Genomic DNA, 21,678 nt, shown 5'->3' with positions numbered 1-21,678 from the left:
GCTTAAATCATAACTGTGGGTGACACTTATTGGTTTCACTTGGCAGGGTACCTTCAGTAAATATTGCCTTTGGTGAGTCTCTTAAGAGAGACTTGTGGTAAAAAGAAAAAAAAATTCAAAAGTCAGAAATATCAGCTCTTGGCTGGGCATGGTGGCTCATTCCTGTAATCCCAGCATGTTGGGAGGCCAAGGCAAGAGAGTGACTAGAGGACAGGACTTTAAGAATAGCCTTAGCACCCATCTCAACAAAAAAAAATGTAAAAATTAGCTGGGCATGGTGGCACATGCCTGTAGTCCCAGCTACTCAGGAGGCTGAGGCAGGAGGATCACTTGAGCCCAGGAGTTTGAGGTTGCAGTGAGCCTTGATGACACTATACTCTAGCCCAGGCAACAGTGTGAGACCCTGTCTCAAAAAAAATAAAAAGAAAGAAGAAGAAATATAAGATGTTTGTTTCAGCTTCTCAGCTAAAATATGAATAATACGAGATTTGAAATGATTTTTTTGAAAGACCTCTGTGGTCAGAAATCAGCTTAATCAAAATCAAAGGCTGCTGTTCAAGCTGTGCTGTGAAAAAGACAAAATTTTGTGTGTGGCTGGTAAGTCACTGGGCGAGAGCAGTTGTTAACATTAAATAATTATGGAGTTTCCAGCGCAAGATTGCTGACTAGATACAACTAGTATGTGCCTCTCCCATGGAGAGGAAAGCAAATTAGGGAGTAGAGTTTCATGCTTTCAATAAGACAGTCGAAGAGAGCATACAAATTCTGACAGAGAAGTGACAGAACCTGAAAAAGTGGAGAAGAGCAAAGACCAATGTCCTGCTTGGCCAGGATCAGCTGGAACATAGGAAAAGCTCCCTGATGTGGGGAAAGGCTGAGTGAGAGATTCCTGGGTTTCCATCCTTGTGCTGGGGACTTTGCAACTCCTAGCTACAGGGGAACCCCTGAGACTTCACAGGCCCTGGACACTGTGGCAAGTGGCTCCCCAGAGGGTGTGCAGAAACACCGCTGAAACTTGCTTGGGTTAAGCCCTAAAGGCTTTCCACCCCCGAGAAGCAGAGTCCCATAGGCTTTTAACCCCAGGTCACTCAGAGAACACAGCCCACAGAGGTCTCTGTCCTGCTCTGGGGCCACCACCTACACCACTGCAGCCGGAGCTGCAGGCCACTGAGGGAGCATGGGGAGAGTCAGGCACTCTCACGCACCACAGAGACAGAATCTGCAGCTGCCACCAAGGCTTGTAGGCAGTCTGCAGCCCCCGCAGCTGCCTCCACTGAGAGGGGCTTCCTCCTAGGAGGGGGGTCTGAGGCACAACTGCCCATCCCCCAAGCATTTCAGTGGTAGTCTGGAGCCTTTCCTGGAGCCCAGCACACAGCAGTTTAAGCTTCCTCCACCTCCTCTGCTACAGCAGACCAGGAAAGGAACTGGGAATCCAGGTGCTTTCATGCACCCCAAAGGACAAAACCTATTGCCACCTCCGTGGAGGGAGGGTGGGGTGAGCAGTCCTTGCCCAGGGCTACCTGCTGCTCCTGGAGGCCAGTTTGTGACATGACTGCCCCTCCCCCACTTAAAGCATTTCAGTGGCAGCTACAGGCAGTCTGGGAGCCCAGCACGCAGCAGTCTGAGCTGCCTCCACCACGTCTGCTGGTACAGGGCCAGGGTGAGTGCTGGGAATCTGTGTGCTTTTGTGCCCCTGAAGGACGGAGACTACTGTCACTGCTGAGGGAAGGAGGTGCACATGGCTTGTGTGCCACATGGCTGCCTGCCTCTGCTAATCTTGCCTAGTGGGGCCTGCCCTGCTGGTGGCAGGCTCACAGTGCATCCACTCTTCCCCGGCCTGAGCCCTTCTGCACCGGGAGACCCCCCCGCCCTCCCCATCACAGCCAGCGCCTGGACCCAGGGAGGCCAGGGACAGGTCGCCAGCCTGGTCTCAGTCCTCCCCCTCCCCCATCCCCAGGACCCAAGCACACCATGCAGGGCCCTGAGGAGCGAGGATTACCTGGCCTCTTGCACCACCACTGGCAACCGAACACTCCCCAGGGAGTTTGAGTCGACCAAAATCGCCAGCAGCACCACCGAGGGTCCTCCCCTGCATGAGCTCCAAGCAGTGCACCTCCTCCTCTCTGCACAGAGCAGCAGTGTTCCCTGCAGGGAGGATGGGGAGCTGCAGAGCCGTCTGTTGTGAACTGAGGAAGGAACTTCTGCTCCGAAACCATTTAATAGAGAGCCATCAGAAAGGCATTTTGTACGTGACCTCAGTGACGGTGTGGCCTGGTCATAGATGACAGCGTTTCACTGAACTGAGAATCAGGAACTTCAGGGCAGCAACACGACGGGGAAGTGGATCACTTTTCTACAACAGACTAGTCCATTGCCTGAGACAAAAGAGAACCTGTCACATCAACCAAAGTTCAAACACCTGCCCACCAGCTTCTGCTGCAGCTGGATCTTACGTGCAAGTGCCACCTGCTGGTCCTGGAGGTCGCAACGCACAGCCTGGCACCTACAGCCAGAAGGGCGCGGCGCTGGAGGACGAGATGAGCCTCCCAGGGCCTCGGCAACTCCAGTGCTGCAAAAACACTCCCATTTGAAATAGCCGCATTAACAAAAAATCCCGTTAAAGAGCGAGCAAATGACAGGAACAGACATTTTTCAAAAGAAGGTATACAAATAGCCAACAAACATATGAAATAGTGCTCCACATCAGTAATAACCAGGGATGTGCAAATTAAAACCACAATGAGATACCACCTTACCCACATCAGAATGGCCATTTTTAAAAAGTCAGAAAACAACAGATGTTGGCACAGATGTGGTGAAAAGGGAACACTTGTACACTGTTGGTAAGAATGTAAATCACTGCAACCTTTATGGAGAACAGTGTGGAGATTTCTCAAAGAACTAGAAGTACATCTACCACTGGATTCAGCAACCCCAAAACTTGGTATCTACTCAAACAAAAAGAAGGCATTATATCAGAAAGACACCCACAATCATATCCTCTTCACAGCACAATTCACAATTGCAAAAATATGGAATCAACCTAAGTGCCCATCAAGCGAGGACTAGATAAAGAAAATGTGGTATTTGTATACCATGGAATACTACTCAGCCCTAAAAAGGATGAAATTATATCTTTCCCAGCAACTTGGATGGAACTGAAGGCCATTATCCTAAGTGAAATAATGCAGGAATAGAAAACCAAATACCATGTGTTCTCACTTGTAACGGGGAGCTAAGCTATGGGTACACAGGGGCATGCAGACTGGTAGAATGCACATTGGAGACTCAGAAGGAAGGACCAGGAGGAGAGGGAAGATAAACTACCTATCAGATGCAATGTACACTATTTATGTGATGGGTACACTAAAAACCCAGACATCACCACTCTACAATTCTTCCATATAAACAACAACCACTTGTACCCCTCAATCTATTGAAATATACATTTTTTAAAAAGTTAACTATAGTTAGTGGCTACTCTTTGGGTGTTTAGATAAGAGAGGGCAATATATAACAGCATGCACTGTGAGAGCATTACGTGCCCTGGTGTCGTGGCATTCGTCTCTTTTTGTGGACCCAGCATTTATTGTTGGCTGCACCCTGAGCTCAGTCATCCAGTTGGAAAACAGACTGAATTAAAAAGCCACCTATCTAGGCGGATTGGGCTCCAAAATATGACAGTCAGACATTGAGCTGGTTATTTTTTAAAGATTTTTGAATTTTCACTAGGCTCATCTCTATATGTCCTTATGAAATCCTCTGATTTTGTGTTAGTGTGGCAGCCATTTTTAACCTTTGTGTAACACACCCAAACTCCTTCTTGAAAAAGCTTAGATTCTCTCTCTGTCTTGCTCTCTGCTTCTTTCTGCTCTGGCATTGACCACATGAGACAGAGAAACTTGACTCTTTTCCATTCACACAGGGAAAATTTAATTCTACTACCATTTTAAACTAGTGAGTTTTACCAGCCTCATGTCTAAAATTTAAAAATCAAAACTATAAAGGCTTTGTGTGTCTGTATCTTTATGTGTACAAGCATATGTCTGTCTGTGTACTATACTCATAAATGAGGTAAATAAGCCCAAATTTTGTTACACTTGATGTGAATTTAGTAACCTTCTGTAACTAAGATAGTTTCAGAATTGTTGGTAAATTAAATAGAAACACCTTCAAAATTTAATTTAGACATTTTTCCTAGATCTACTGAGCTAACAGGTTTATGCTGTCCCTAATACATGTTTTTGAGCTTATAAAGTCATGCAGATGTGGTTTTAGTTTAGATGTTTTCAAGGTTCTTTTAAACTAAAAGAAAAAGAATAATGGACAAAACCAAATGTATCCAGAAAGTTGAGAAAAGAAGGAGAATGAGAAAAATTCTGAGAGGTTATGAAAAGTTTTATGGAAATCTTATTTTGTGCCATCAAGGCTGATTGAGATTAAATGGATCTGTTTAAGGATTTATTAAAAGTAACTTTAATATTAATAATACATTAATATATAAGTAAAATTTGGTTTTCTCTTAAATTTTTGTGTCATATTAACAAGTGATAGTAAAAGACTTTTATTTACTATTTCAGTAAACTGCAAAAAAAAAATTGTTGTTTTTTTTTTTTTTTTGAGACAGAGTCTTACTCTGTTGCCCAGGCTAGAGTGCCGTGGCATCAGCCTAGCTCACAGCAACCTCAAACTCCCGGGCTCAAGCAATCTTTCTGCCTCAGTCTCCCAAGTAGCTGGCACTATAGGCATGTGCCACCATGCCTGGCTAATTTTTTCTATATATATTTTTAGTTGTCCAGATAATTTCTTTCTATTTTTAGTAGAGAAAGGGTCTCACTCTTGCTCAGGCTGGTCTTGAACTCCTGACCTCGAGCTCACTCTTACTCAGGCTGGTCTTGAACTCCTGACCTCGAGCGATCCTCCCACCTCAGCCTCCCAGAGTGGTAGGATTACAGGCCTGAGCCACCATGCCCGGCCAGAAAAAATATTTTAAAAGGGGAGAAAAGGAGAGACAGATTTTGTTTGCCTCATGTTGTGTTTGTTAGGTCTTTTGATTGTTTGGGAAACTGAGTCTAACCCTCTATCAAAGAGTAAAGGTTTTTGCTTTCTAAAATCTTTGAATTACCACTTTGGCTAAATGAATGTCTTACTGAAGTGTGATTCCATTTTCATCAAATATTTTAAACCTTTGATATTATACAACCTTTCCAAAATCAAATTTTTCAAATTCTAAGTTCAGGCCTTTTGACCTTAAACTAACTTTTTGAATATCAGGGCCCCTGAAAGTCCAAGAGAGACATACTAGGCTTATTTGGTATGTTAAAATCACATGGGAAGCATTGTCAAATATGAAATAGTTGTTAACTTTTAGGGGGTTGTATAAATGTGTTAATTTATGGGCTAAAATTATATAAAATTTTTAACATTCTGATATGTCTTAGTTATGTTATCAGTAATAATTATGATTATTATGGTGAATTGTTGTATGCCAAAGAAATAATCAAGTTTCCTTGTCTACTCTATGTTTAACCATGGTCACTCTAAGATTTTTGTCATACAGACACAATTATTATTTTACCTTGATTGTTCTTAAAAAAGCATTTTATCATCGACTACAGTCCAAAATTTGCTTTTTTAAGGAAATTCATGGAAAAGACTCTGGAAAATACTCTTGAACACAGGTTTCTGATAATGTTGGAGTAGGAACAAACTTTCAGGACTTTTACTAAAAGGCTCATGTGGGTCAGGCACAGTGGCTTATGCCTATAACCCTAGCACTCTGGGAGGCTGATGTGCGAGGATTGCTTGAGGTCAGGCATTGGAGACCAGCCTGAGCAAGAGCAGGACCCCATCTCTACTAAAAATAGAAAAAAAAAAAATAGCAGGGTGTGGTGGCATGCACCTGTAGTCCTAGCTACTGAGGAGGCTGAGGCAGGAGAATGGCTTGAGCCCAGGGGTTGGAGATAGCAGTGAGCAGTGATGCCACCTCTGGACTCTAGCCAGGGTGACAGAGTGAGATTCTGTCTCAAAAAAAAAAAAAAAGAAAGAAAGAAAGAAAAGAAAGAAAGAAAAAGAAAAGAAAAAGAAATGGCTGATGTGCTCATGAAAATTGCTGACCCATCCTCAAACAGAACAAGAAGGAATTACATGGAACTGAACTAATAGAGAACTGAAATAATCTCTCATGACTTTTTAAATGTGAAACATTGCCAATAGTTTTTATGTTTTCTTTTCCAGAGTCAGGAATTTCTTTTTCTTTTGAGCTCTTTATAGCTTACAATACATTGGGTAAAGGATACTGTTTTGAATAAAAATTTGAAGTATTTATCTTTCTCTTTACCAGATTTCTCCAGAATTTGGAAACTATGAGTTATTCTTAATTTATGGCAATGTAGTTATTTGCATAAGTACATTAAGAATCTGTTTTCTTTTATTACAGAACACAATTCGGGACACTGGTTATTTTACCAAGACTTTGACTGGAATGACATATTTTTAAATATGCCCAGACTGTTTTGAGGAATTGAGGTTGTCTTTATAGAGCCAATAAAAAGCTTCTTGGAAAGACTGGCTGGCTGCCTTGTCTAATGGTTCCTTCACAAGGTTCTCGACCTGTTGTAACTAATAATTGTCACTACCTGACAGGCCCAGCAACCTCACATTATGTTGAGACCTCAAGAAGAGAAGAATTCACCAGGTGTTACAGAGGGTCTGGCAGATCTTTGTCTCGGATAACCTCAAGAGGCTTTTGGAAGTCTCATCTCAGATTCTTTATAAGAAAAAGTTCCAGAAAAGCCAAGTTTAAAAGAGCCTATATGGCCAATCACCATTCTTTCTACACTTGGTGCAAATAATCAGGCCAAGCAAATGAAATAAATATTTATTTTGCAAATAAATTGGTCCTACTATGATTTATCTTTGGTAGAAATGGGAAACTGGAGAGGAAACAATTATGTTTCAGAAGACTAAAATACACCTGTTATTAGATTCTAACCTTGTCCATCATCTTTGAGTTTTTATTCTTTGCCTACAGTTTGGAGTGAATGCTGAATTCTGTCCTGGCTACAAGTCTTCAACTAACATTTCCTCATATCTTGATTATTACGTTGAGAGTTTTAAGAATTTTTACCACTGTTATTGTTCTGTACACAAAGAGCATTGCAGCTAAACAGAATCTTTAAACTGTCTGGCCCAGGTAGTTCTGCATAAGCAAATTCCATTAGATTATTCTCATGGTAAAACAAGGGGGTGTCTGGGAAATAGCTAATACCAATATTTTAACTTACACCAATACATCAGGCAAAATGGAAACTCAAATAGAAACAATTTCCAGGCTGGCCATGGTAGCTCATGCCTGTGATCCCAGCACTGAGCTCATGCCTGCGATCCAGGAAGTTGAGGCAGGAGGATCACTGGAGTCCAGGAGCTCAAGACTAGCCTGAGCAACATAGTGAGACCCCATTTCTAGATAAAATAAAATTTAAAAACTAGCCAGGTGTGGTGGCACATGCCTGTAGTCCTAGCTCCTAGGAGGATGAGGTGGGAGGATCACTTGAGTCCAGGAGTTTGAGGTTACAGTGAGCTGTGATTGCGCCACTGTACTCCAGCCTGCGTGACAGAGAGAGAAAGAGATTCTGTCTCTTAAAAAAACAGAAATCAACCAATCAGGGCTCAGCTATATCAATCAGTGAAGGCTCAGCTGTATTGACTTTCAGCTGCACCAAGCAATCAGAACTAAGTGAATTTTAATTTTTCATTTGCATAAACAAACCTGTTTGGGAAACTAGGCTGGAACTTTTGATATAAAACTGGAACCATCTCTTTCTTCACAGAAACGCATACTCCTTTTATATCAAAGGCTGCATCTCCCTGGTTTTTGAAATGTTCACTGGAATAAAGTCTCTTTCCTCAAAAAAAAAAGTACACATAGAAAAAAAGACCAATGGAAATATATTCTAAAATATTAACAGTTTTTATTTCCAATCCATGTATCAGGACTGTGGAAGACTTTTGCTTTATTTTATTTTTTGCTTATGTGCATTTCCTAATGTATCTACTATGACATTGTGTGTGAAATTAAAAATAATGTGTGAAAGGTTATAGAACTTAGCGTATCATGTTCTCCTTGTTTGTATAGCAAATATCCTTCATTGTGTGCTTCAATGTGCTTATATAATCACTTTGCATTATTATTGCCATACACATTTTATGCTCAGACAGTTGAAAATATGAATTAATAAATGACTGATGGGTGGATGCGGTGGATGGATGGATGGATGGATGGAATAGAACCTGAGTAAAATGGTACTAAATTTGTTGCTCATTTCACTTAAATATTATCGTGAATTTAAACTTGAGAAGTGTTTTATAATGGTCTTATACATATTAGATACCACATCAGTAATGATGTATTATTTGAGTAAATAGTAGTATAAACCACAATAAATTTCTACTTATTATTATTTTGGAGCCAAAATATTTATTATGTTTCATATTAACTTATGCTAAATGTCTCCTCCTGTCTGTAATCATGTAGGCAGCATAATTGAAGAAAATAATGCATAAAATCCATAGTTCATTAACATAAAATGCAGCACATTAGAAGGAAACAGTCTCACTGGGACAGATTTCTACAGGAGGGGCTGCCTCCCTAACACCTTCCCTCCTAAGACCCCAGGATCCAGAGTCCACTTTGTCAGGGACGCCTGTGTGACACTGCTTGAGAGAGTGAACTTGGGACTTTGAGAAGCTGATCCAAGTACTTGCTGAGACACTGACACTTGATGACACTGAAATCAAATTTTTACATACTGGGCAATGTTCTCTAGTTTTATTTTTATGATGGAGCATGCAGAATTTGCTTTAAGAAGCTCATTCGGAGAATCACATCAGGTGGAATGGGCATTTTGAAAACATAATGAAGTACATGCTAATTTAAGATGAAGTGCAATGTTCAACACAAGTTATAATGTGGTTTTGTTTAAGTGCATGTTACCCAGTAATAAGCAGGAATATGTGGCCTGACATGAAACCACCCGTTTGAGAGTAAATAATGTCAAGGAAGTATGCAGAGGAAGGGGAAGTGGTCTAAGCCTATAAACCCACTTCTCCTAGGCTACTGCCATTTATTTGGCAAATATGATCATCTTAAAAATTAACATGACAAAAATTTACTTTTGTTAAAAAAACTGGAATAATATATGTATCATGTATTACATACATCTTGTTGTGTAATAGGAATTTAGCCTCAACTAAATAGAGGTCTGGCTTTTGCCCCAGCTCCTGTGGGGTAACCTTGGAATTTCCCAAGTGATGGGAATGTCTTGGTGATTCATGGTGGGCCCTCGGATCACACCTGAGTGTTTACATTCATGAGACGGCTGAGCGGGGCTTCACCCCACTCATAGTAGGGGCTGGCTGTGCCAGAAAGAGCAAACACATGATTAGAGGGCTGGGACTTTGAGTGATGTGACATTAACCCAACCTCTAGGGAGGGGAGGGAGCAGGAGATTGAGTTCAACCACCTGGGCAATTAATCAATTATGCCTACTTAATAAAATCAATCCCAGAAGTGGGAGGGAGTCTAAAGCCAGCAGGTGGGAATGCCAGGCCAAGGGGAAGCCCACCCCAGAGACAATATCCCACCTGTGTCTGGTGACTCCCCAGAGCTGAGCTCAGCTCAGGCAGGGAGGGAGCACATGATTGTGGAAGAATCTTTTGCTCCAGGGTGGGCTCAGGGGCTGGACAGACCCTCAGCTGCTTCCTCCAGGGCAGGGGGACAAGGCAGGAAGACAGGCCTGCAGTCTTGCCTCTGGGCTGCCTGGAGCCTGTGCACAGGTTGGGGCCAAAACAAATACTTTTCTTCAAGGGAAGGGAAGGAGGGAGGATGTCAGTGGGACAGGGGGATGTAAGCAGAAGTATCACCTCCCCCTTCCCCACACACATCCCACCCCAAGACAGGGGATTCTGGGGCGGAGACATCATCACTGTTAGCTTGAGCTTGGCCTCTACCACCCCTGCCAAGGGGCGGCCAGGGGCAGGCCAGGAGGGGGACGCCTTCCCACTGGGAGGGGAAGCGGCATTGCGTAAATGCTTCCTTGCTCTGTCACTGCCGTCTCTGCAAGCTCCTATCAATGGAGGAGCTTGGTGAGTATTTGAGGAATTGACAGGAAGCTCAGGGAAGTGGTGGGTGGCCCTGGCGAGTTGTGCAGAACAAGTCACAGAATGTGTGGTTTATTCAGTATCACACAGGTTTCCACACAGCGGGACTGAGGGGAATGGCTGCTGCCCAAAGATCCCAAATTGTGCTTTTAGCCATGATCTTTCCTTCCTTCTCTCAAGAACTTTCATTTCCCCTTACAATTAACTAGAGCTCTACCATCCACAGAGCCCTCACCTGTGTCAGCTCAGGGACCACCTCCCCATTCCCCAGCATAGCGTTCCCTTCCAGAATGGGGAGGGGTCTGCAGATGGCAGAGCTGGGAGGCAAACCCAGCAGGGCTCCAGCATCCAGTACTAACCTGACAGTGCAGACTCCTACCATCTGCCCTGATGACACAGGAAATTGACTCCCAATGCTGGGAGCCAGTTGAGGTCCAAGTGGGTCCTTGGCCTAGCACAAGAAAGAATCCAGAAACGAGTTGACACTATAAAGTAAAAGTGAGATTTATTCAGAAGCTACAGAAAATCTACTCTACAGACAGAGCTGAAGCAAGTTCTCCCTACAGGAGAACTGGCCCCCTGATCCCTGCTGCCTTTCTATTTAAGCTATGGCTTAATTAACAAGGGGAGGAATATTCATGGCAGGGGCGGTGTTTTCCTGGAATCAGGGTGACACCCTCTATTCCTCCACCATCTTGGCTCTAACTGGTTGGAACTTGCCCTGCCTCCACCCTGTTTTGATCAGGGCAATTTGAAAATTTGTTTTGAGACTTCCTGACTCAAGTAATGATGTAGCAATGCCCACAGCAATGCCCAAAGCAATACCTAAAGCAGTTCCTGCCAGTTCCCTGTCTCATTTACTCCTCAGAGATAACACTCTCCCTTAATCTTAAGGGGTTGTAGAAGGAACAAGGTCCATCTTTTATAGCTTTCTCCTGCTATTATACGCATAAGCCCTGCCTAGCACTGGAGGAGTAAAAATCTCTGGGAACAGTCTAGGGGGACCAGGCGCAGGATGCTTCTGCCTTCTGAATCAGCTGGTGAGATGGGTTGGAAGCCTGGCCTTAGCATCAACTGGAATTGCAATTACTGTAACCTGTAAGATACACATTGCATCAGAGGGTTAAACAAACATGGTTCAAAGACTGAAAGAAGAAGGATAGCCAACAAAGGCCCTAAGAAGGGAAGGAACCAAATGATACTGGACAAATCCCTTAATAGAATCCCAGATGCTCTGGGCAGTGGGGTTATTGATGTTAGGTAGCCTCCCAGACTGTTGAAGGAAGTGTTTGCCCTTTGCTCTATCCGCCCTGAATCATTAATGTAGGTGTAAGAAGATGTGTTTGCAACAGCACTTACCACTCCCTGTTCATCCAAAATGCAACATGCTTATTTTCCTGTATCCAGGATGAAGAGAAAAGGTCTTTTCCAGGGGAAGGAAGGAGTATAATGTAAACGTGGTGAACAGCTAAGGCAAGATGCAAGTAATCACTATGCAAGTGACTTGACTGCAGCCACTGGGAAGCAAGCAAAGTAATGATAACCAGTGGGTTATTAGGAAAATACTAACAATGATTAAGAAGAGTGAGCACATTCATATTAGTCATTTGAATGAGGGTGTTACTTAGCTTTCTTGCCATCTTTGGAGGCAGCCTTGTGACAGGTACCTGAGGTCCTCTATAGGCTCGCAGGAGTAGGCCAGCTCCTCTGCACCAACATGTGGGGGCTCATGAGAAATGGGTTTAGTCCTAGACAAATGTTCCAACTCCTTCCAATAAAGACAGGAAGAGGAAGCTCATAGGTAGCTAAATAGTTAAATTATCTAGTAACAAAGTTATATTAATTTAGACACAAGCAAACTTAGTAAATGAGTCTTAAAGTCTGAATACAGGCCTGGTCCTTTGTTTCATAAAAGCAGTTTATTCTGGTTACTGTCTTTTACTGGGTCTGAAAACAGGACTTGGGTTAACTTGAGTTTGGTGTTAGATACCCATGAGTCAAGGCCCTGTAACTTAACAGCACAAGGGGCTGTTAACGATATTTGACATGGAGGCTCATCAAAGATATCTTGCCTCTCAAATTCCCAGTCAATAAAGCAATAGTGGCCAACCCTTGCAAAGTCAAGTTTGGTGCAGCTGAGAAAGCACAAAGGCTAGAGGAGAAAAGATAGATCTGTGCAAAGGGACAGAGGCCACATTATCCAGCATAATAGATCTATGTCAAAACACCACAGTAGCCTTCCTTAGGCTTAAGTGCAACTTAGTTGGAAATATTAACTTGAAAATGTTTTTCAACATAATAAAGACTGCTATTTGCTTTCTGAAGTTGTGCCCATTATAAAATGTGTTCTCCTTGCTCTAAGGAGTCATTGGCCGAAGCTCCGTCCTGACTCCTCATTGTAGTAAACTCTGGAATTGAAATTGGTTGCAGTTGCTGTGAGATAGGGAGACACGTTCTACAAGCGGACATTCTACAAAGGCGTATTCAGTTTTGCAAAGGCCTCACTGGCAGTTGTCTCCAGATTGAGATGCACGGCTCCCAGATTGTCCCTCACCCCAGGCATTCTTGATGGCCCTTCCTTTCCCATCCAGTCGAGGCCTCCCTTCAGAAAAGTCAAATCTGCCTACTCCTACTGCCTGGGAATTAGCCCCTTTCTTTTGGAGTCTTCAACCTTGCCCTTCCTACTGGCTCCTTCCCATCAGCTCTAACACTTAGTTAAATGTCACTCTTCTATTAATAAAAACAAACAAATGCTCTCCTGACCTATTTCCTTATGAACTATTACAGAGGGTCTCTCTCACTTCATAAAAGAATGGTCTCCACTCGTCTCTGCTTATTTTCCTGTCTTCAATCCTCCCCAATCTAATTTTCATTCTCATCCTTCACAGACATTTCTCTGATTTCAGTCCTAGAACTGCACATTTTCTGCAGTATGCGATTAAAACATTTTGACCAGTTATTTTATGACATTCTTCTGGTTCACCCTACCTTTCTGCTGCCTTTTCTTTGTCTCCTTCATGGTCTGTCTGTAAATGGATGCACCTTTTTTTTGTTTGTTTGTTTTTTGAGACAGAGTCTCACTCTGTTGCCCAGGCTAGAGTGAGTGCCGTGGCGTCAGCCTAGCTCACAGCAACCTCAAACTCCTGAGCTCAAGCGATCCTCCTGTCTCAGCCTCCCGAGTAGCTGGGACTACAGGCATGCGCCACCATGCCCGGCTAATTTTTTCTATATATATTTTTAGCTGTCTATATAATTTCTTTCTATTTTTAGTAGAGATGGGGTCTCGCTCTTGCTCAGGCTGGTCTCGAACTCCTGAGCTCAAACGATCCGCCCACCTCGGCCTCCCAGAGTGCTAGGATTACAGGCGTGAGCCACCGCGCCCGGCCAGTAAATGGATGCACCTTAACACGGGGCTTTGGAGCTTGTCCTCTTCTCAATGCACTTGCTCCTGAGTCATCTTGTCTGTCCCTGGATGTACTTACTAAAATGACGCTAACTCCCTTGTCCCCATCGCTAGCTTGGACATTCCTGCAAATGTGTGCACCGCATGGGGACTCCACGGCCAGTTGGGCGCTTCTTGACTGCTGCACGGTTCCTTTCCATGCAGTGTATTCAGATGTGAGCTGGGCATCCTCCTAGTGTGTTTCCTAACTCAAAATTTAGGAAGTGTCAGCGCCAAAGGAAAAACATTCCCTTCACCCTCTGAAGGTTTGCTGAAAATCAACTGACGAAAGGCTGATGAACAGAAGAAAAGGCATGCACATTTATCAACGTGCTCCAGAGTCACACAACATAGGAGAACTCAAAGAAGTGGTGAGATGGTTGACACTTTTATGCCCTCATGAGACTGCAGAAAGAGTGGGGGTTCTGAGCATGGCCAAACCAGGCTATGGCAGTAAGTCAGGTTATGGGAGGGAGGGCAGAGGGGGCCTGGCTAGCAGAGGTGGTCTTGTGTAGATGAAACCTCACATGGAGCAGCCCTCAGAGAGAATAGATGGGAAATGTTTCTTTTCAGTCCTTTTCTTTTAGACTCTGAGTTAACCTTTCCTGGATCTGGACAAGGGAGGACCTCCCAGAAAGCCGGGCTGCATGAATGCAGGTTCTCAACAATGCAAATCTCCCCCACAAAAGCCAACTTTGCAGGGAGACTTCTGTCTGCAGGCCCTCTGAACAGCCATCTCAAAATATGCCAAGCAGTATACTCTGGGGTACAATTTTTGATCTCCTTCAGTAGCACTGTCTCCCTCCTAGCCTGTGCCAAGCTGAGCACCTGAGGTTCAGCCTCGCTTCCTTCTCTGGCATTTCAACTTGTACCCAGGTCGGCACATCCCATCGAGACCAACAGTGGAACAGCTTTCCAATACGTGCACCTTACTCTACCAGCTGACCACTGGGATTTTCAAGAAATGTTTAAAATAAATAAAATTCATGTTCTAATTTTATGTCATATATTATAATGATGAGGTGGTTCAGAAAAAATATAATTTGTATAAAGTTTCGTTCTCTTTAAAAAAATACATAAGCTTTTATAAGTCATATTGCCTAGTAATCGTAAAATGTCACTAAACAATATATCTTATCTTTTAGTTGACAATTCCACCTCCTCATAAATTGTCCTAAAATATTATCAGATACCATTTAAAGATTTATAAACAAGGATGTTCCTATCAAATGATATTTATAATAGTGTGAAGTTTGAAAACAACATGAGGCCATTAATGGGTGACTAGATAGATAAAATGTTTTCCCAGGCAACTGTTAGAGTATGAATTACATGTATGTACAGTGTGAAAATGCCCATAACATTGGGTTGAACTTTTAAAAGATATCTATATTTATGTGTATATTTATGCATATGATCCTAAATGAGCCTTGGCATGTATAGTTTTCAGGTCTAGCTTCACACACATCTACCTGGATTGAATTTGTTTAACATGATAACTAACAGGCAAACTTTCATGTGTTTCACTTTACTTTTTTCTTGTAGATTCTTATGTCAATAAAGCTATATAACTTATAAAATGACAGGGAAAAGAACCAACTGCAGAAAGAATGACATATAACAAATTAATGTCTTACATGTACAATAAGCCTGTATGATTTTTACTTGTAATAATTTTTATGACATGTGAGAAAACACATTCAAGATTCCACCTGATGAGTGATTCCTGGTGCAACCGTCCAGGGGTGTTAACGCCTCAGTGAGTGTCAGAAGGAGTTTAATTTGCAGATCAAAGGTTTGTAGCAATCAGAGAAACACTGAACCAAAAAAGAGATGACTGAAATGGAGCAGGAAAGGAGAGTGATGTCAGCGTGATGGCAGAATAGGAAGTTCTAGACCCTCCTTTCCCCAAAGAAAGATTAAATAAACAACCAGAGACTGGCCAGAATAACTTGATAGAAACTCTGGGAACCAAAGTCTGGCATATATATACCATGGAGTACTACTCAGCCAGAAAAAGCAATGAAATAATGTCTTTCACAGCAATGTGGGTGGAACTGGAGACCATTATCCTAAGTGAATTACCTCAGGAATGGAAAAACAAACACCACACATTCTCACTAATAAATGGAAGCTAAACAACAGGAACACACAGGCACAAAGATACATAAAGGACATTGGAAACCAAGAAGAGGGGAGGTTGGGAGGGAGGTCAGGGGTAAAAACTCACCTACTGGATACAATGAACACTATCCTGGTGACGGGCACACTAAAAGCCCTGACTTTGGCATTAGACAATGAATCCATGTAACAAAAACATTTCTACGCCCTTAATATTTTGAAATTAAAAAAAAAAAAAAGATCTATAGCAGACAAGCAAACGCGCAATTGAGGAAAAGCCACACTCAGGGCATCTTACTCACCCGTGCCCCACCACCTCCGTGATGGGGTGTGCTGCAGTTTGGGGGAGGTGGTGGCCGGATCCCCACTTCTCTTTCTCAACCTGGAGAGAGCAGAGCAGACCTGATTTGCAGCATTCTGTCCTGTCCGGGGGCTGCCCGAGGGATTAGTCTCTGTGTCACCTAAGGCAGAGCTCAGACAGCCAAAGGTAGTGCAGCTCAGATTTCAGGCTAGGAAAAGCCACGGAAAGGAGTCATGGCTCATGAAAGCCACAGGGGAGGACAGACTACCAGACACTCCCAGAGAAGAGATCATTGACGGAAGAATGACACTGAACAGCTAAGTACCCATGGGTGGGAGAAGCAAGGGGCAATACTCTCAGGGAAATTGGGGCCTTTAAAAGCATCCATGTGTATGGGGGAATTGGAAAAAATGCACACACAGACACTTGGAGATGATGCATGGCCAGGAAAGACGTAAAACGATCTTAGGCTTCATGCCTGGCAGATCTCAAGGCTCAGAACACTCATGCTGATTAGTGGAGGTCTTCATCTGCATGGATTGCTTCAATTTCCACTAAATCAATCAGAATTTAAAACAATTACTGACACATGTAATGACAGTCATTGTCTCTGGAACTTGCTGCTTGGTAGGAAGGTTGGGCAAGAGAAAGGAAATAAGGCATGCTCTACATCTGACAAAGGGTTAATAACCTGAATCTATAAAGAACTCAAGCAAGTCAGCAAGAAAAAAATCAAACAACTCCATTAAAAAGTGGGAGAAGACATGAACATAAACTTTTCATGATAAGATAGACTAATAGCCAACAAACATACCAAAGTAAAATCACTCAAGAGTTAAAGTCTAGAACCTGGATTCCATGATGGCTTGAGGAGTAAAACAAAACAATAGGAATTCACCCAACAATATGAATGGAAATCTACCCCAAATATCAATCCTCTCAATAAATGTGAATGGCTTGAATTGTCCTCTGAAGAGACAATAGACTGGCAGAGTGATTTTTGTCCTTTATTCTATTATTAATAATATGGTATGTCACATTGATTGATTTCTATCTGTTGAACCAACTTTAAATTTCTAGAGCAAATGCTACTTGGTCATGAAGTATAATAACATTTATAAGTTTCTGGGTTAGATTTGGTAGTATTTTGTTGAGGAAGAACAAGAACACATTAATGAGAAGGTAATTCTGAACCACTTTTTACAAAGCACATGGGGTAAATAATAAAAATAATCATAAATTAGATGGGACATGAACACTATTGTATGTCTACATTTCCTGTGACACTGCGAGCTCTTTGAAGGCAGGTACAGTGTGTATCTTCCTGACAGGCATCAAAATGTCCACTGAAGTGTAAGTGCACATTAGGGACCACCAAAGGAAAAAATCTGTGCCCTAAAAGACAGGTTATTTGAAAACAGAGGAGAAAAAAGAAGAGAAATGAAAAGGAACAAAGAAAGCTTATAGGACTTATGGGACAGCATCAAAAGTACAAATATTCAAATTACAGAAGCTAAAGAAGGAGAAGAGACAAAGAGCCAGAAAACTCGAAAGCAGAAAACTTTCCAATGCTGGGGAAAGATGTAAATATCCAGATACGGGAAGGTCAAAGGTCTTTAATAAGACTCAATCCAAACAAGATTAACCAAAAATATATTATAATCAAACTGTCAAAAATCAAAGACAAAGAGAGGATCCTGAAACCTGCAAAAGAAAATAAATATATCACATAAGTTCCAATAAGGCTAGCGGCAGATTTCTCAGCAGGAATCTCATAGGCCAAGAGAGTGGCATATATTCAATATGCTGAAAGAAAAACCTGCCAAACAAAGATATTTTACCTGGCATAGCTGCCCTTCAGAAATGAAGGAGAAATAAAGACTTTCCCAAACAAACAAAAGCTGAGGGACCTCAGCACCACCACACCTGTCTTACAAGATATGCAAAGGGAGTTCTTCAAGCTGAAAGAAAACGATGCTACTTAGTAACATGAAAAATATGAAAGTATAAAACTCACTAGTGAAAGTAAGTACACAGTCAAATTCAGAATACTCTAATATTGCAAAGGTGGTGTGTAAATAACTTATGTCTTTAGTGTGAAGGTTAAAAGATAAACATTAAAGATATTAATAGCCATGATAATTTAGGAATATGCAATATAAATGATATGAGTTGTAACAGCAAAAACTTAAAATGCGTAGGGGGTAGAGTGAAAATGTAGAATTTTCTTTATGCAATCAAACTTAAGTTGCTATCAGTTTTAAATAGCATCTTATAAATAGAAGATGTTTTATGTAATCCTTACAGGAATCACAAAGCAAAAACCAATAGTAGATGCACAAAAGATTAAGAAGTAATGAATCAAAACATATCACTAGAAAAAAATCACTTAATTAAAAAGGAAGACACCAAGAGAGAAAGAAAGGAACAAAGGATCTACAAAACAACCAGAAAACAACTAAAAAAATGGCAGTAGTAAGACCTTCCCTATCAATAATTACCTTGAACACAAGTGGATTAAATTCTCTAATCAAAAGACATAGACTGTGACTTGTGCTGCCATAAACATTTGCATGCACGTGTCTTTATTTTAGAATGTCTTTTTTTCCTTTGGGTAGATGCCTAGTAGTGGGATTGCTGGATCAAATGGCATTTTTATTTTTAGCTCTTTGAGGTATCTCCAAATTATTTTCCACAGGGGTTGTACTGATTCTCAGTCCCACCAGTAGTGTAAGAGTGTTCCTTTCTCTCCACATCCAAGCTGGCATTTGTTGTTTTGGGACTTTTTTTATAAAAGCAGTACTCACTGGAGTTAGGTGATACCTCATTGTGGTTTTGATTTGCATTTCCCTTATGATTAGAGATGTTGGGCACATTTTTATATGTTTGCTGGCCATTATTATGTCTTCTTTCAAAAAGTTACTGTTCATATCCTTTGCCCATTTATGGATGGGGTTGATTTTTTTTTCTTGTTTATTAAGTTCTGTATAGATTCTTGTTATCAGCTCTTTATTGGTTGTGTAGAAAACAAATATTTTCTCCCATTCTGTAGGTTGTCTATTCGCTCTAATGTTAGTTTCCTTGGCTGTGCAGAAGCTTTTTGTTTTTATTTTTTTCTAAGTGTTAAGTTTTATTTAAATAACCTCCAGTGAGAATAGAATGGGCCGATTACTACCCTTTCCTTGTAACACCAATTAACCAAGCCGCGGAGACTAAGTGCACCCTGCAGCCAGCCAGTCACCTGATGGGTGGGATGCCTCTCAAAGGGGACGGCCATGACCTCGGGCCGGCCCGCTGCTGGGGGAGCATCCGCAGTTTAGTGGGGGTTCTTGATGGGTTCATCTGTGGACACAGTAAGGCACGCCGCCTCTGAGGCTGCCGTCAGGGCGTTGATCCGCACCATAGCTGGCTCCCACACGAAGGCCTCAAAGTTGTCAGCAATGACCTCGTTGTTGATGTCCACCCCATGCCATGTGCCCCCCGGGCATGCCGAGCCCGCAGCTTGTTGAGGATGTTTGTGGCATCAAAGCCAGCATTATCACACAGCTGGCATGGGATAATCTCCAGGGCCTTGGCATACGCCCCAGTCAACAGCTGCTCCTTTCCAGGAATAGCCCTTGAGTAATCCCGCAGGTCCTTGGAGAGCTCCATCCCAATGGCTCCGCCACCAGCCACCACCGAATCGTTCTTGATGGCCCTCCTGACGATCATGATGGCATCATGCCAGGGACTGCTCTGCTTCCTCCATAAACTGCTCAGCACCGCCGCGGAGGATGAAGGTACGTGTCTTGGCCTTGGGGCAGCCAGTGAAAAAATTGTACCTTTAGCCGCCAGTCTGGGTCTCTTCAAACACCTGGCAGCGACCCAGCACATCTGCTGACAGAGCATTCACACTGGTCTGGATTGAGCCTCCACAGGCCATCATTGTGCTCTTGAGATCTTCCGCAGGTAGTCAGCCAGCACAGAACACGTCCCTGTCAGCAAAGTACTGGGTGGCCACATCTCCAATGGGAAGTTTGGACAAGACGACTTTGGCTCCAGAATGATGAATCCTCTCTAATTTGTCATAGAGAATGTTCCATTCAGCATCAACAATTGCCTGATAATCCTCAACTGTGTGGACTCTGATCTCGGTATTGTCTTTCTCAGCTTTCAACTCGAGCTCAACATTTAAAAGGGCAGTCATGGGATTATCGTACTTTTTGGGTTGCATTTCAAACCCAGCATAAGAGAAAGTCTTCTTGAATGCAACACCAGCTACCAGCTGAGAATCCTCGAGGGCGCCACCCGGTACCTTCTTGATTCCAGTCATTTTAAGCTGCAGCAAATCATCGAGCATCATCACCGCGTCAACCACCATCTTAGCAAAGAAGGCTTTCTGCTGGGAGATAAGCTTGGAACTCAGAGCGGTCATGGCACACTTTTCCAGCAGCTTCCTCTGCTCCACTTTATCTGCCTTCTTCACAGTCACAGCGATCTCTTTGATCTTGTTAACTGCCAACTGGGTGGCTGTGCGGAGAGCTCAAATGATGATCTGGGGATGCAAACCTTCCTCCACGTATGGTTTCACCTGCTTCAGAAACTCCCGCAGCCAGCAAGGTCACTGAGGTGGTGCCGTCACCGACCTCAGCATCTTGGGATTTGGCAGTGTCCACTAAAGTCTTTGCTGCAGGATGGACAACATCAAGGAGTTTCAGAATTGGGGCCCCATCATTAGAAATTGTTGCTTTGTCTTGGTCATCCACAATAAGCTTATCCATGCCACGGGGACCCAGTGTAGTTCTTACAGCCTCAGCAGTCACCTGGCAGGCACTGATGTTACTCACGAGCTGGGGAACGCCTCGGGAGCTATCGGTCCCCTCTTTTAACAGAATAACTGGTGTGGGCATCATTTTGGAAGCTTATTCAGGGCCCCACTACTCTTCCTCTCCTCTCTCTATCTGGGTCGCCCAGCAACCCACAATGCAGAAGCTTCTTAATTTGATCAGGTCCCATTTATTTATTTTTGTTGCTGCTGTGATTGCTTTGGGGGTCTTCCTCATGAATTCTTTGCCTAGGCTGATGTCTATAAGAGTTTTCCCAAAATTTTCTTCCAGAATTCTGAAGGTTTCCTGCCTTACATTTAAGTCTGTTACCCATTTTGAGATGATTTTTGTGAGAAGTGAGAGGTGGGGATCCAGTTTCAATCTTCTGCCTGTGGTTATCTAGTTTTCCCACCACCATTTATTGAATAGAGATTCTTTTCCCCAATGTATATTTTTATTTGCTTTTGCAAAGATGTGGAAACAACCCAAGTGCCCATCAATACATGAGTGGATTAATAAAATGTGGTATATGTATACCATGGAATACTACTCAACTACTAAAAACAATGGTGATCTAGCTCCTCTTATATTATCCTGGATAGAGATTGAGACCATCCTTCGAAGTGAGGTATCACAAGAATGGAAAAATAAGCACCATATGCACTCGCCATCAAATTGATACTAACTGAGCAACACTAAGGTGCTCACATGGCAGTAATATTTATTGGGTGCCGGTCAGGTGGGGGGTGGAGGTGGGTAAACTCACAACTAATGAAGACAGAGCACACTGTATGGGGGAAAGGCATGCCTCTAGCCATGGCTTGGGAGAGGCATTACTTGTAATCAAA

General features: G+C 42.7%; 1 pseudogene; it reads right to left on the bottom strand.

Moving 5' to 3' along the window:
• Positions 1 to 2,400: 2,400 nt before the first annotated feature.
• On the bottom strand, positions 2,401 to 20,929 carry LOC138385930 (T-complex protein 1 subunit eta pseudogene; annotated as a pseudogene).
• Between the last annotated feature and the right edge of the window lie 749 nt (positions 20,930 to 21,678).

Source organism: Eulemur rufifrons, chromosome 7, assembly GCF_041146395.1.
Source record: "Eulemur rufifrons isolate Redbay chromosome 7, OSU_ERuf_1, whole genome shotgun sequence".
Lineage (NCBI taxonomy): Eukaryota > Metazoa > Chordata > Mammalia > Primates > Lemuridae > Eulemur > Eulemur rufifrons.
This window is presented reverse-complemented; position numbering and strand designations above follow the sequence as displayed.